The 16,237-nt window shown below is 35.5% G+C and overlaps 1 long non-coding RNA gene across 1 annotated transcript in view; it reads right to left on the bottom strand.

The window, feature by feature from the left end:
* LOC111542789 overlaps positions 1–16,237 on the bottom strand; it is a 32,457-nt gene that overhangs the window by 1,066 nt on the left and 15,154 nt on the right. Inside the window, exon 3 of the long non-coding RNA XR_002731662.1 lies at positions 9,548–9,624. This is a non-coding gene — a long non-coding RNA (uncharacterized LOC111542789). The remainder of the gene's footprint in view (positions 1–9,547; positions 9,625–16,237) is intronic.

Here is a 16,237-nt window from a genome sequence, read left to right as displayed (position 1 = left end):
AACAGAACTGTTTATATGGCAGTTTTTGTATTACAACTTAACAGTTTACTTAACTACCTTCCTTGGAACCAGCACCTCAGGAAATAGGAAGTATACAGTTCTTTAAATGTTTGGTAGAGTTCAGCAGTGAAGCCATTGGTCCTGGGTTTTTCTTTAGTGGGAAATTTTTTATTATGGCTTTGATTTTATTATTGGTCTGTTCAGGTTTTAGGTTTCTTTCTGGTTCAATCTTGGTAGGTTGTATATGTCTAAGAATTTGTCCATTGTTTTCTAGATTTTCCAATTCTTTGGCACATAGTTGCTCACAGTAGCACTAATAATCCTTTGAATTTCTGCAGTGTCTGTTGTAATGTCTCCTTTATCATTTTTTACTTCATTTATTTGTATCTTCTCTCTTTTATTCTATTAAGTTTGCCAATTTTGTTTAACTTTTTTAAAAAACAAGTTTTTGTTCCATTGATTTTTGTATTTTTTTTTTCATTTGACTTTTTTTTATTTCTGCTCTGGTCTTTATTATTTCTCTTGTTCTAGTATTTTTGGGTTTGGTTTTCTCTTGCTTTCCTAGTTCTTTAAGATACATCATTAGATTGTTTATTTGAAGTTTTTCCTCTTTTGTAATGTAGGCACTTACAGTTAGAAACTTCTCTCTGAGTACTCTTTTTGTTATATTCCATAGATTTTGACATATTGTTTCCATTATCATTTTTTTCAACAAATTTCTCAATTTCCTTCTTAATTTCTGCATTGACTTACTAGTCATTCAGAAGCATATTGTTTAACTTCCATGTATTTATATAGTTTCCAAAATTCCTCTTGTTACTGATTTCTAGTTTTATTCCATTGTTGTCAGAGAAGATGCTTGACATATTTCAATGTTTTGAATGTTTTAATACTTGTTTTGCGGCCTAACATATAGTCAATCCTTCAGAATGATCCATGTGGTGAGGAAATAAATGTGTATTCTTCAACCACTCTATTAAATGTTCTGTAAATATCTATTGGATCCACTTGGTCTGTAGTGTAGATTAAGTCCAATGTTTATTTGTTGATTTTTTTTGTCTGGAATGTCTGTCCAATGTGAAAGTGAGGTGTTGAAGTCTCCAGTTATTATTGTATTGGGGCCTATCTCTCTCTTTAGTTCTAATAATGTTTGCTTTATATAGCTGAGTGCTCCAGTGATGGCTGCATACATATTTGTTTATTCTCTTGCTGAATTGACCCCTTTATCATTATATAGTGACCTTCTTTGTCGGTTATAGTTGTCTTTAAATCTATTTTATTTGATATAAGTATAGCTACTCCTGTTCTTTTTTGGTTTCTGTTGGTATGGAATATCATTTTCCAACCCTTTATTTTCAGTCTATCTGTGTCTTTATAGGTGAAGTGTGTTTCTTGTAGACGAGGGGTCAATGGGTCTTGTTTTTTCATTGATTCAGCTTTTCTATGTCTTTTGATGGGATAGTTTAGTACATTTACATTCAATGATATTGTTGATAAATAAGAACTTACTCCTGCCATTTTATTAATTATTTTGTGGTTTTGTACTCTTCTCTTCCTTCCTTCTTTCCTTCCTGTCTTCCTTTAATGAAGGTAATTTTCTCTGGTCGTATGATTTAGTTTCTTGCTCTTTTTTTTTTTTTTTTTTTTTGTATCTATCGTATGTTTTTTGGTTTGAGGTTACCATGAGGCTTAAAAATACTATTTTATAATCCATTATTTTACCCTGATAACAACTTAACACTGTTTGCATAAACAAGCAAACATATAAACAAAAAGAAAACTAATAACTTTATGCTTCAACTTTGTCCCTCTCCTAACTTTTTGTTGTTTCTATTTATATCATATTGGACTATGTCTTGAAAAGTTTTGTAGTTAATATTTGTGATTGGTTAATAACTCTTTCTACTTAGGATAAAAGTAGTTTACATACCACAGTTACAGTGTTCTAATATTCTGTGCTTTTCTATGTACTTACTATTACCGGTGAGTTTTGTATCTTCAGAATATTTCTTATTGCTCATTAACATCCTTTTCTTTCTGATCAAAGAAATTCCTTTAGCATTTCTTATAAGACAGGTCTGGTGTTGATGTTAGCTTTTGTTTGTCTGCGAAAGTCTTTATTTCTCCTTCCTGTTTAAAGATTATTTTCGTTGGATATACTATTCTAGGGTAAAAGTACTTTTTCTTCAGCACTTTAAATACGGCTTGCCACTCTCTCCTGTCCTGTAAGGTTTCTATTGAAAATTCTGCTGCCAGAGGTATTGAATCTCCAATGTACGTGATTGGTTGCCTTTCTCTTGTTGCTTTTAGGATCCTTTCTTTATCCTTGATCTTTGGGAGTTTGATTACTAAATGCCTTTAGGTAGCCTTCTTTGGGTTAAATCTGCTTGGTGTTCTATAATCTTGTACTTGGATATTGATATCTTTCTCTAGGTTTGGAAAGTTCTCTGTCACTATCCCTTTGAATAAAATTTCTACCCTATCTCTTTCTCTATTACCTCTTTAAGGTCAATAACTCTTAGATATGCCCTTTTGAGGGTCTTTTATAGATCCTGTAGGCATGCTTCATTGTTTTATCACTCTTTTTTATTTCATCTCCTCTGACTGAATTTTCAAATATCCAATCTTCAAGCTCACAAATTCTCTCTTCTGTTATCAATCAGCTATTAAAGGATTCTGATACATTCTTCAGTATGCCAGCTGCATTTTTCAACTCTAGAATTTCTGCTAGATTCTTTTTAATAATTTGAATCTCTTTGTTAAATTTATCTGATGGAATTCTGAATTCCTTCTCTGTGTTACCTTGAATTTCTTTCAGTTTCCTCAACACAGCTATTTTGAATTCTCTATCTGAAGGGTCACATATCTCTGTTTCTCCAGGATTGGTCCCTGGTGTCTTATTTACCTCAATTGGTGAGGTCATGTTTTCCTGGATGGTGTTAATGCTAGTAGATGTTCTTCAGTGTCTGGGCATTGAAGAGTTAGGTATTTATCGCAGTCTTCACTGTCTGGGCTTATCTGTACCCATCTTTCTTGGGAATGCTTTACAGATATTTAAAAAGACTTATGTGTTTTAATCTAAGCTGTATCTGCTTTAGGGGGCATCCCACCCCCAGTAACACTGAGGTTCTTACATACATGTAGAGGTACCTCCTTGATGGTCTTGGGCAAGATCTGGGAGAATTCTCGCGATTACCAAGCAGAGAATCTTGTTCTCTTCCCATACTTTCTCCCAAACAGAGCCTCTCTCTCTGTTCTGAGGCACCTAAAGTTAGGAGTGAAGTAACAGAAGCATCCTTGTGGCCACGACCACTTTGGCTACACTGGGTCAGATTTGAAGCCAGCACAGTACTGAGCCTTGCTCAAGGCCTGCTGTAGTCATTCCCTGGCTACTGCCTATATTCACTCTAGGCCTTGAGGCTCTATAATCAGCAGGTGGCAAAGCCAGCCAGGCCTGCATTCTTCCCTGGGTCCAGAAGTGCTGTTTGGGAGTCAGGGACTAGAGTCAAAAACCTTATAAGTCTACCTGGTATTCTATAGTACTGCAGCTGAGCTGGTACTCAAACCACAAGATGTAGTCCTTCCACTCTTCCCTCCCCTTTCCAAAGGCAGAGGAGCCTCAACCCTTAGCCACCGCCACCCAGGCCATGAGGACTACTGCCAGATTACCTCCAAAATTACCTTAAGGCTCCAGGGCTCTTAAGTCAGCTTTTGGTGAATACTGCCTGACCTAGGACTCACACTTCATGGCAGTGGGCCCCCTCTGGCCCAGGGCAGGTCCAGAAATGCCATCCAAGAGTCAAGACTTGGAATCAGGGACCCTAAGAGCCCACTTGGTGCTTACCCCACTGTGGCCATGCTAATACCTAAGGTGTAAGACAAAGTCCCCTTTACTTTTCCCTCTGATTTTCTCAAACAGAAAGAGTTTTGCCCCAGAGTCACCACAGCTTGTAATGTACCAAGTCTCATCTCAAGCCAGCAAGTCTCAGAGGCTCACCTAATGCCCTTGGTGTAGTACCTGGGTGTCACTACTGCTTATTCAGGGCCCAAGGGCTCTTCAGTTAGCAGGTGATAAATACCGCCGGCACTGGGCCCTTTCCCTCAAGGCAGCAAGTTCCCTTCTGGCCCAGGGTGTGTCTGGAAATATCATCTGGAAGCTAGGGCCTGGAATGGAGGCCTCATGACTCTAACCAATACCCTGTCTTGCTGTGGCTGAGCTGGTCTTCAAGACGCAAGACAAAGTCCTCTCTACACTTTCTGCTTCTCTCCTTGAGCAGAAGAAAGGAATAAAAGGATCTCTTTTGGAGTCACTGTGCAACCTGCTGTTAGAGGAGGGGTGATGCCAGCACTCCCTTAGCCATCCCGACTGATGTCTCAGTATGTCCTGTGCACCCCGACCCCACCCAGTCCACTGTCTCTGGACCCAGTTCAGCCCTAGACTCGTGTGAGAATTGCAGTCTTTATGGCTTAGACTGCTTTTCAAGTTTACTTGGAGACAGAGAGCACTGTAGCTTGCAGTAGTGAGGTTTGTGGGAACTCAAGTTCAGACCACTGGGACTGGCAATTCCCCTCCGGCTAGTGCTGGTGTGAATGTTCCCTCCACAGGCAGGTGGCAGCTGAGTTAGGTCCCGTTTTCCTTTTTGCCTTAATGGGACAGTGCTGAGTTCAATGCCTCACAATTGCTGTCTTCTCCTTCCTCCAGTGCCCAGAGATACTATCTGCATCATATTGCTGCTGCTGGGGTTAGGGAAAAGGTAGCATCAGTGATTCAGGACTTTTTTGTTTGTTTGTTTGTTTGTTTGTTTACCTCATCGGTGCATCCTTCAGTGATATGAAGTTACAACCAGGTGCCATGAGTGCTCACCTGATTTTTGGTTCTTATAAAAGGTGCTTTTTTTCTGGGTAAATAGTTGTCAAATTGGTGTCCTTGGTCAGAGTAGGGGGATCAGTGGAGCCTTTTATTCTGCCATCTTGCTCCCCTTCCTTTGAAATTCTTCAAGAATTAGGACGTATACAGAGACTGCCTTATTCATCTTTACAAATACAACATCTAGGAAACTACTGAGTTTATAATAGGCAATAAGAAGTGTTTGCAGCTAAATGTACTAGAAATAGTAGACCAAATGGATAATGATGGCATTAAGTTAGAAAGAGAATAGAAAGGCAGTATGTAGAGTGATTAGAGTATAGCTTCTGGCAACAACTAACTATAGGTTTAGTTCTCAAATCCGTTATTTGCTACCTGTATGATTTGGACAAATTATTTAGCTTTTTGGAACTTTAGTTTTCTTCCTTATAAGAAGGGGAAGGTAATCTCTACCTTTGAGGGTGACATGAAGATTAAATGAGAAAATGCATATAAAGCATTTATCATTGAGTATAGTTTATAGTAAAGCTCTCAAAAATGACAGAAAAAATATGAATTTAAATAAAAAACATTTCTGAAAGTAGTATGGTTTTTTCTTCCCTATTCTTTGTTGTTAAAAGGGAACTAGACTTTTGGTTCAAAATGGTCGACTGAACACCCAGGTGTATTTCACTTCTTTCCCATGATGCCATTCAGTGGGAGTAAAGCTATACCAAAAAGAACAAATCTGTAGACAGTGCTGAAAATAAGAGTGAGTGTGACATCAACAAACAGCAGCTTCCTAAACTATGTGGAAATCTGAAAGCAAATGGGTTCATACTGATGTGCAAGCCACAGAGGAACTTTATCCTGGAAAATGTACCTGAGCAGGTTACATCAAAGATGTGAGTAAATCTAACCCATGGAGCTCCCAAGAGCTCTAAATTTGGAGATGAAACCATGGAGTCAGAGATTATATAATAAGGAGAAGAAATTGGAAATATAAGTATTAATATATGTGTAAACATTCAGTAGTTATTGCATTTTGAAATCTGAAAATATGACTATTACATTTTCTAAATAGTAAAAGCTGAATAATAAATTTCAGAAACTCTTCAAAAGAATCCATTTATTCATTTATCACTCCAGGTCTGTAGAAATCAATGTATAAATTGACCTTTATCATTTTGATTTCCATGGAGAAGCAATTAATCATTAATAATTACCTAGTTTGGAACTGTAACCATTTAGAATGTTTAGTTCTTTTCATTGCTATGCCTAACCCAAGATCAAAATGGGAACATTGATTTAATTTTACCCCTCATCCTATGTCTCTGGACACATATTTTCAACCCCCAAATTATAATAAATTTGAATCCTACAATTAAAATAGAGTCCCAAGAAAGTTTCCAAGCAGTGTCATGTAAACAAAGAACAAAAAAGAGATCTTATATCAGAACAAGATAAGGAAGAAATCTGAAAATCTTTATTTTCTTGTGTTTACCAAGCCAAGCCAAGCCAAAAAAAAAAAAAAAAAAAAAAAAAAAAAAAAAAAAAAAAAAAAAAAAGTAAAGCAAAAATTAACATTAAGTAAATGGAAATAAAAATAGAATCATTTTCAAAAGTAATCTCAGTTTGATATAAAACTTTGTAAAGACAAAGATTTGTTGTGACATTCTAGGTTTGTTAATTCCAATTTGCTAAATTTTGATGAGATTGTGGAGGCAGAAGTCATGAATACCAAAGTGGAGAGAAGAGGGAGGGTGTCTGGTTTAAAGTGCATTGATGGGGATGAGCTAGTGTTTTAGATGAATCATAGTTTACGGAAAGAAAGAAGAATTTAGTATAAATAAAATTCTCTTACTTTTTCTACCTAGCATCTCTTCTTTTAGAACTCAAACCCCACCCACAGCATTCCTGCTCAGATCCATAGTTTGGATTGGGTTGGTGCCAACCTGTATGCCCTCCTTTTCCCTGGCTTCACTCGGGGACCTCACTGGACCTAGCCAAATAGAACGCTTCTTTCCTTTGGCCATGATGATTTGCTCAGAGGGGAGGAAAGTAACCAAAGCTAATCCTTTCCAAGAGTTTTGGCAGGGATATCTGCAGAGATATGATTTCAGAAATATTCAAAAACTATACAAAGAATTAGAAAGATATCTAAAAAGACATAAAGGAAAAGTTAAATACATGAAAAGGCATAGCATATTTGTTATGGGTAGGAAGATTTGGAATTGATAAGATACTAATTATCTCAAAATTAATTCATAGATATTATTCATTTTGACCAAAAACCCAAAATGGTTATTTTATCTGAAGGCATAAATGTATGAGCATACTTCTCAGATGAAACAGATGGGTGAGATTTTAGCATAAAAAATATAAAGCTGTAAAAGTAATGGGAAAACCATAAGAATAAGTATTATCTAAGTCTTGAAGTAGGAAGCTTTCTAATTTGACATCAAAGATTATAAAGCATAAAGAAAAAGACAGTTGACACATATCTGCACGGAAGAATATACCATATAATATAAAAAATCAAAAGACAAATGATAAATTGAAGAAAAAAGACTTACAACATATGTGAGAGAAATGGAGTTAATATTCATAATATGTAAAGAAAGAGCACATACGAAAAGCATACACAAATTTCATAAAAAGAAATGGTTACATGACATAGAAAGGCAATCTCAAAGAAAACCAATGACCAATAATCACATCAAAGACAATCAACAAAAATGCCAGCGAATTCAATCATGTGATACCATCTGTCATTCCTCAGAGTAACAAAGATAAGAAAGTACTAGTAATGCCAAGTACTGACGAGAGTAGAAAGAAATCAGTTTTCTCATATTTGTTGGTTTTGGTAGTATAAATTAGTTCAATATTTTTGGAGGGCAATATTTATTTTAACATTGTCATTTTTGCAAAAATAAATTTAAACCATTGAAATGACCATGTAGCAGAACTTATTAAAACAAATTAAGATATAACAATAAAATGAGGCCGGGCGCGGTGGCTCAAGCCTGTAATTCCAGCACTTTGAGAGGCCGAGGTGGGCGGATCACGAGGTCAGGAGATCGAGACCATCCTGGCTAACACAGTGAAACCCCATCTCTACTAAAAATACAAAAAAATTAGCCGGGCGTAGCAGCGGGCGCCTGTAGTCCCAGCTACTCGGGAGGCTGAGGCAGGAGAAAGGCGTGAACCCGGGAGGTGGAGCTTGCAGTGAGCCGAGACAGCGCCACTGCACTCCAGCCTGGGGGCAAGAGCGAGACTCTGTCTCAAAAAAAAAAAAATAAAAATAAAAATAAAAAAATAAAAAATAAAAAAACAATAAAATGAATGCAAAATATTCAACACGCATAAGAGATCTATATGATTATATGTGAAAAAATCCCTGCCACAGTATATAAAGAGTAAAAGGCGTGTTACCAAAAAAGTTATGAGACCAAATATGCAATTGAGTCACCTATAAATTATAATTAAGTTTGCATCTATTTAGTGCTTGTCATGTACCAAGCACTAAACTACATACCAAGTGCTACAGATGTAAGCATACACATATGCAAGCACACACCCACACATACACGTATACACACGCATCCAATTTTTATCTTTGTGAAGTAGGAAAGCTAGAGTAGAGGGTGGGTGGAGAAGGAAGGTAGGGAGGTAGGAAGGTTCAAGAAGGGGTAAGGTTCAGCAGGATTGCCTGAATATTTTTAGTATGGACATATACTTGCTTTGTTATCAGGAAAAAATTGATCCAGATATTTCCATTTTGGGAGAAAGCGAGAAAAATATGTGATATTTTGTCTGTTCACCAAAAATATTACTCATTAGTTTTACAAGATTAACTATAATTTTGATATAAGCCACTTTACCAAAAATAGTGCCCTGTTCATCTTGGTATTTCATCTTAGATTTTTCACATGAAAAATTATTAATACATGGTGGCTCAGTTGAATGACAAGTTACCTTTTTTAGACACTTTTGGGAATGATAAGGTTTTGTAAGTTGACTCTTGTTCGCATTATGTTAAGAAATTAATGTTATAAAAATTTGCAGTTTTTAAAAACATGTTTTTCTTCATAAAATACTTATTTTCAATAATATGCAAAAGTACAGTTTTAGTTTTTATAAAAACTCTTTGGACATTTAGTATTTTCAAACATATACATAATATTTATTCTGATGCCTTTAGTGAAGTTCAAATAAATTTATAAACTACATACTACATACAAGCATGTATACACACACATATTTCGGACACCTTGAACATATATATTCTGAAATGGATATATTCTAAGATAATATAAGAAAAATCATTTGTTTTACAAGAATGCCTCCAGCAAGGAGGCACTGGGCCATTGCTTCCACCATGCTGTTTTAAGATATATTTGGGCTCACAAACATAATTAAAAGCTTTGTAGGGTAATAAAACACTTTGACACTAGGGGCAGACCTGTTGACCAAGACTGAAAATATGGAGAATGATGAAAAGCGGTCTTAAATTCAATTTTTAAATTCACAAAGGGTCACTGCCATAGAAACATTTATAACTCAAAGTTTGGCTTTCAGCTTTTCTGTATTGCTATCTTTTGCTGCCAGTTGGTGTAATGTAATATGACCACCTCAACACTAAAGGGAAAGATCAACCCATTTAATCAAATGAAATCAAATAACATGTAAAGTTCTCACCTATAAGGGTATGGAACTGTCCTCCAACTGTCAGGTGGATAGGTTTCAAGGATCCTCTTGATTAAGGCCTCCAATATCTTTAGAAAAGAAATATCAAAACCTGTCATATAATATTGCACTGAAGTCATGTACAGAAATATGTGGATTTAAAAATCACAAATACAACAGATTGAAGGTTTCAACATTTGACATCAATTCGCCCTCCTAAACACAGTGCTCTTAGTGTGAAAGTGTCTGTCAAAAAACAAACAGTAATGTTTTCTTTGTAAATTTCTGTACTATCTTCCAGGAATGGTCTGCTAAAACAAATGTGGCAATGCATTCAAGGATATGGGAGTTCAACTTGTAAATGAATTATTTTTTATGAATATGTTGTGCTTACATGCTATAAGATATGTCAACTTCTAGCCGTAAGAACACTGCCATTTTGATTCAGAATTCATGTATTAAGTAGATATAAATAAATTTAATTCTTCATCACTAAATACTACGGAGTCGCAACATAAGATTTTGATGAACTGAATGACTAGCTACAGTCCCAGCTACTTAGTACTAAATAAGAGTATCCAAAAAGAATGAATTTATTTTTACTATAGAGAAAAAAGTCAATTAAGAACTGAGCATACCTACATTAAAAAAAGATCTTATGCGTTAGAAATGTGAGGTAGATCTTGTTCTCCTGACATTATTTTTGCAAGGCATTGTGTAGATTCTTTGTAAAAATTAAAGTCTTGCTTTCCCATGCCCACATGTTATTTAAAATTAAAGGTAGATCTTTAGCAGAAAAATCACTTTGAAGAAAAACATAGAGCCTATAGAAACAACATATTGAGTTGCTAGCTGTCCTAAGTGAAAAGGTCTGATTGTGAATTTTTAAATATCATCTTAAAATCCTATCATACCTTAAAAAACTTAAAATGTGCAAAGGTTCTAAAATGAACTAGAAGCCAAGAAGTAAATGTTTGATATTCAGTAGTACCTGAAAATACAATGTAATAATGAGTGTTTGGAAATTATTCCAACACCTTATGTCCTGTATCCATATATTATGGAAAATGGCAGGCCTATCCCAATGTATTAAATGTAAAGCCAGAATTAACCAAATTTTAATCTTCTATATTTCATTAAAGCTAAGCGGAGGCCTCACCAACATGAACCCCTGACCACAAGAGTTGTTAGTGAAAAATATACTTTAAAAGTCCTGCTATTCCAAAACACAGCAGAGATCTATGCAGACTGTAATCTGATGAACTCTGCATGTAGGAGGAAAAAGAAGATCAAGTGTTGGTCATGATATTTTGTTGGAGAATATGTGGATTGTTCTTTGGTTCTGAAAGGTGAAAGAGTAGGGAAGTGGAGGAAATGATCTTCAAAAGCAAAGATCATCTCCAAAATGTTCCTGAGAAGAATTAACTTAGTCCAATGTTTCAAGACTTGTCTAATTATAAAACAATTACCTACACACTTGTTAAAAATACAGATTTCCAACAACATTCACCTTGCCCAAATTATGATCCAGGAGGATTGGAGTAGCAGCATAATCTGTATTTTTGAGGAGCACCCCAAGTGAGTCTTATGATAAGATAGGTTTGACAAACACTTTCCTAATCTTCATTGCTCAACCTTGCACTTTACCAACACAGCCTGATAACTAACCATTCAGTGTTGAATAAAGAAAACCACATTCATTCGATTAAACAAGATTGAAGAGAAAACAAATTTCACATTACTTTAATGGGTACAAATTAAGCCAAAAATAGATTAATTTATGTCATGTGCTCTTTTAAGTAATCTACTATTACAAGTTTGTCAGTGATGATGCTAGGAAAAATGGACTACTGTAAGTCACAGCATGTCTTTATACTGCTGTTATCTGATAAAGATGTGTTTTAATTTAAATAAGTAGAGAAATACGTTTGTTATCCCATCCCATTATTCCATTTTCCAAAATCTTCTCCAAACCAACAATTTAATAATTCTTAACATGCAGCACTGCTACTTACATAATTAGCATATAGTGGTCTTCAGGTTTTTAAATGAACTTACTTATGTATTTATTTTTTATAATTTCAACTTTTATTTTAGATTCAGGGGGTACCTATGGCAGGTTTGTTACATGGGTATATTGCATGAGGTTGAGGTTTGGGATATGAATGATTCCATCATGCAGGGGCTGAGCATTGTACTCAATAGGTACATGTTCAGTCCTTCCTCGCTCCCCAGCTCCCCAGCTCCTTCCTCCATTAGCATCCAGTGTCTATTGTTCCCAGTTCCCATTTATAAGTGAGAATATGTGGTATTTGGTTATTTGTTCCTGAGTCAATTTGCTTAGGATGATGACCTCCAGCTGTATCCATGTTGCTGGAAAGGATATATATTTTTTCTTTTTTATGGCTGCATCATATTCCATAATATATTTGTACCACATTTTCTTTATCCAATCCACCACTGATGGGCCCCTAGGTTGATTTTATGTCTTTGCTAGATCTTAAATTAACAATCTAACATCTCAGTTAAAGGAACTACAAAAATGAAAACAAACTAACTCCAAAGCTAGCAGAAGAAAAGAAATAACTAAAATTCAAGCAGAACTGAATGAAACTGAGAACTCAAAAATCCAAAGGATTAAGGAAAAGAGAAGATTCAAATAAACACAATCAGAAACAACATATGTAACATTACCACTGACATCACAGAAATACAAAAGATCCTCAGAGATAGTATGAATACCTCTATGCATACAAACTACAAAACCTAAAGGAAATGGAAACAATCCTGGAACACACAACCTCTCAAGATTAAATAAGGAAGATATTGAAACCCTGAACAGATCAATATTGTGTTCTGAAATTGAATCAGTCATTAAAAAAAGACCCTACCAACAAAAACAGGCCCTGGACCAGATGGATTCACAGCTGAATTCTACAAGATGTATAGAGAAAAGCTGGTACCAATTCTACTGAAGCTATTCCAAAAAAAATCAAAGAGGAAGGACTCCTCCAGAACCAATTCTACAAAGCCAGCACTACCCTGATATCAAAACTTAGCAAAGGCACAATAAAAAAAATATATAGAAAACTGCAGGCCCGTATCACTGATGAACATAGACACAAAAAAATCCTCAACAAAACACTAACAAACTGAATCCAGCAGCACATCAAAAATTTAATTTACAATGATCAAGTACGCTTATCCCTAAGATGTAAAACTGATTCAACACATGTAAATCAATACATGTGATTCATTACATAAACAGAATTAAAAACAAAAACCTGATGATCATTTCAATAGATGTGAGAAAGCTTTTGGTAAAATTCAACTCCTCATGATAAAAACCCTCAACAAAAAAGACATCAAAAGAACGTACCTTAAAATAATAAGAACCATCTGTGACAGACCCACAACCAACACCATACTGAATGGGCAAAAGCTGGAAGCATTCCCCTTAGGAACAGGAATGGCCGGGCGCGGTGACTCACGCCTGTAATCCTAGCACTTTGGGAGGCTGAGGCAGGCAGATGAAGTAATGGAGACTCTCCTGGCCAACATGGTGAAACCCCGTCTCTACTAAAACCACAGAAATTAGTTGGGCATGGTGGTGCATACCTGTAGTTTCACCTACTCAGGAGGCTGAGGCAGGAAAATTGCTTGAACCCAGGAGGTGGAAGTAGCAGTGAGCTGAGATGGCACCACTGCACTCCAGCCTGGAGACAGAATGAGACTCCGTCTCAAAACAAAACAAAACAAAACAAAAAACAGGAAGAAGACAAGGATGCCTACTCTCACCACCCCTATTCTACACAGTACTGGAAGTCCTAGCCAGAACAATCGGGCAATAGAAAGAAATAAAAGGCATCAAAATAAGAAAAGGAGTCAAATTATCTTCCTTCACTGATGGTATGATTCTATACATAGTAAACCCTAAAGACTCTGCCAAAAGGCATCTAGACCTGATAAACGACTTCTGTAAAGTTTCAGGATACAAAATCAATGTACAAAAATCAGTAACATTTCTATACACCAATAACATTCAAACTGAGAGCCAAATCAAGAATGTAATTCCATTTACAGCAGCCACACATACACATAAAAACATACTTAGAATTACATCTAACCAAAGAAGTTAATAATCACTGCAAGGAGAACTTTAAAACACTGCTGAAAGAAGTCAGAGATAAAACAAGCAAAAGGAAAAACATTCCATGCTGATGGATGAAAAGAGGTAGTATCAATAAAATGGCCATACTCCACCCCCATGCAATCTACAAATTTAACATACTACTATCAAACTACCAAAATCACTTTTCACAGAATCAATTTCACCAAAACAGCATGGTACTGGTACAGAGAGAGGTTTTTTTTTTTTTTTAATGAAGTATCCCTTTGTCTCATATTGAGATTCTGAAGCCATGTACATATTCAATTTAATAAAACAGACTTTATATTAGAAAAAAATTCAGAAAACAATATTTTGCTATTTTAAAACTTTTGAAAAGGCTAGTTCTCCCCTCTGTAAGTAATTCTTCTTATCCATGATTATTAAAAAGTATTTTATATTGAGTAGTCCACTGAGGATTTTGGTTGGTCCTCTTAGGATCCCAATCATCCCAATTGCTCCTTTGTTCCTAAAGTGCATGAATCTACCCTCACCTCAGACGATGGGTTCACAGTTTCTGCCACCAGCTGTCATCAGAAAGCCAATGAAAATGTTGTATTAAATAAGATAATTGCATATTCCAACCATCTCTCAAGTTGCTCTAAATTCTTCCTTGGATCAATGAACTGGACTACCAAAAACCTACATAGTTGAATTCCATGAACTTTATCCTTCATGGAGTTTGCATCACTGAATTGTCCACTGGTGGTGAGATGGACTTTTATCAAAAGATCAAACAGAAAACAATACATTAATATTTTTGCTTCAGCAATCGAGTGTTGAAACCATAATGTGTATTTACTGTAATATGCTCTCTATATAAATCCTCTTGTAAGAAATCCCATTAAGAAATTATTGTTAAGAAAAATATTGCTTTATCTGAATAATTGGCATACTTTTCCCGTATAGATATTGAGAAATGACATGACTGAATATATTCTACTTTTAAATTGGCTGTCATGAATCTTAAAGCCAAATTTAAAGCTTAAATTTGAAAGCTCAAATATACAAAGATACCTCTCTCTCATATTTAATCACACAGATATACATAAATTCACACATATTGAGTCATCTTTGCTTTTTTTAACTCTTATATACTAAGAAAAATATCCTGATTATTTTCTACTATCATTTTTTAAGTTTTAAAAATAATTCACCTCAATTATTTTGTGGGACAAAAAAGGATTACCTACTTCTACTACTGTCAATACTAATACTCTCCAGCAACTATTAATGAAAATTACTTTGAGCTCAATTGCTAGGACTATTTCAATATTAAAAATGAAGTCATTAAAGTTTAAGGGGTTAAATAACTGATTCACAGCCTCACCACTAGTAAATGTCAGACTCAAGTTTTGAAGCTAGGACTTAGATCCGAATTTAATCTCATATATTTAACCACTGTGGTATGTTATAAATAACAAACATAGAATTTACTAATTTCTCTAACAGAAATTAGTAAACAAAATTTCTCTAATAGAAATTTTAACAGTATACTGATTTGAAATCATAAACCATTGTTATGTGTCAATCTTTATTTTCCATTTTTAGTCAGTGATATTTGTATCTCACAAATAGAGCTTAATATTCACTCTATTGATTACAGGCTGATATATTAGGTTAAGCATAATACTTTTGCACAAACCTAATAGTTTGGATGTCCCATCCAAATTTCATATTAAGATGTAATACCCAGTGTTGGAGGTGGGGCCTGGTGGGATGTGTTTGGGTCATGGGGGCAGATCCTTCATGGCTTGATTCTGTCCTCATGATAGTGAGTTCTCATGAGATCTGGTTGTTATAAAATATGGCACTGCTCCACCGAGCTCTTGCTCCTGCTTTCATTATGTGACATATCTGTTCCCACTTTACCTTCTGCTATGAGTAAAAGTTCTCTGAGGCCTCCCCAGAAGCCAAACAGATGCTGGTGGTATGTTTCCTGTACAGCCTGCAGAACCATGAACTGATTAAACCTCTTTTCTTATAAATTACCTATCTCAGGTATTTCTTTATAGCAATGCAAGAACAGCCTAACACAAAGGCCATCCCTTTTATCTTTGTACCTCACACCGTAACAATTCAGGGGCTTATACACAGTTGTAAGGCAGAAAGTTATCAAAAAGCTTTTAACTTAACAAAAACAACCAAAAACCTAGCAATTAAACAAAAAGAAACTATTCTTGTGTTACTCAACTATTAAAGACTGAAACTTAATAATCCTACTCTGCTCCACTATTGTCCTCCTTGGTCACTAGTAAACTCACACTGCGTTAGATTCCAAAATCAAATGCCTGAAAGAGATGTCAGAAGTTATGTATTGTGTGTCTGCCTCACTTGATTTCCCTCAAATCCTAGCACCTAATTCTAAGCTGCCATGTACAAGAAGTGTACTCTATTATATCAGTCTTAACATAAAGTTAGTTTCCTTGCAATAGTCTTCCTTTGAAAAATGGATGTGAGAATGACAAGTAGAAGGTGGCTGCCTACATTTCCTGCTAGTGGTAAGCATAATTTAGATTGTGGATTCTTGGAAG

Source organism: Piliocolobus tephrosceles, chromosome 11, assembly GCF_002776525.5.
Source record: "Piliocolobus tephrosceles isolate RC106 chromosome 11, ASM277652v3, whole genome shotgun sequence".
NCBI classification, from domain to species: Eukaryota; Metazoa; Chordata; class Mammalia; order Primates; family Cercopithecidae; genus Piliocolobus; species Piliocolobus tephrosceles.
The sequence above is the reverse complement of the archived record's forward strand: the minus strand, read 5'-3'. Positions and strand labels throughout refer to the sequence as shown.